Raw genomic sequence first — 1,079 nt, 5'->3', positions numbered from 1 at the left:
GGCAATGTTGATCTTACCTGGACTTGTGGCCCTCTGCTGGCTCTCTTTTAATCTCTAACCATGCATTCCAGGGGGTTTAGAGAATGTGGCTCCAAAACACCCTTACCTCTGCATATCCATCTCATACATACTTCTGGCCAACACCCCACACAGTTTTCAAAGCTCTGCACTATTTTAATCAATCCTTATGTTGACTGATAATGTGTCAGACTCTTTCCTAAATAGATCTACTTAAAGTATTTTGATCTATTGTGATCAGCACAATTAGAGTCAGGAAAATCACCTATGAATAGCCAACTAGATAAGGAGGCAAACTTTCCAGGACAGAATATGAGGAACTTGTGTTTTGTTTTCTGGGTTGGTTAGAGATAGCCAAGTCCCCAGCTTCGCTTAGATCACGTTCAAACTCACGCAGTCACCTAGGCAATCTCTAGGCAAGCCCCTGAGTACCTGATTATTGTACATGAGAACATGCTTTCCCTCGTCATTCTATTACTATTTAATATTACATAGTTCTGATAATGAGTAAAAAGTTTAGCAAGCAAAGCTTATTAGACATAAGATACTGCATCAGGAAATGCAGAATTTTGTACAAGAGCCTGAGTCTGCTCAGCCTTTTCCCCCCATTTGCCATCGCCTAAGAGGTGACCCTTAAGAGACCACAGGAAGAGATCTTGAGTATCTGTAAACTTCACTACCAAGTGTGATTTGTATTCAGCTCCCACCACCACCACAGTCCCAGGAAAATCTTGTTTGTTACAGTTTCCTAGAACATGATGTGGCATAAAGTAGGCATAAATAAATAATTCCTCGCGGAAAGAGTCATCTAATACACAATTGGTAGGCTTTGTGATATCAGTAAACAGGATTTCAAACCCACTTATCAGTTCAACAAAGAGCTTTCGCTATAATCAATTCTACCTGCAGAGAACACAGCAACAAACACACATTAATATCTCTTCCCCAGCAGAGTATAAAATCTATTGCACTACCGGGAACGGTGCGTGGGCGGGAGGCGGGGAAAAGCAACGTCAGCAGCCGCGACGCCATTTGCTGCTGACGAGCGTGGGCGCCGGCGG

The sequence above is a fragment of the Fukomys damarensis genome, unplaced genomic scaffold (genome assembly GCF_012274545.1).
Source record: "Fukomys damarensis isolate Sample0158 unplaced genomic scaffold, DMR_v1.0_HiC HiC_scaffold_17, whole genome shotgun sequence".
NCBI lineage: Eukaryota > Metazoa > Chordata > Mammalia > Rodentia > Bathyergidae > Fukomys > Fukomys damarensis.
The sequence above is the reverse complement of the archived record's forward strand: the minus strand, read 5'-3'. Positions refer to the sequence as shown.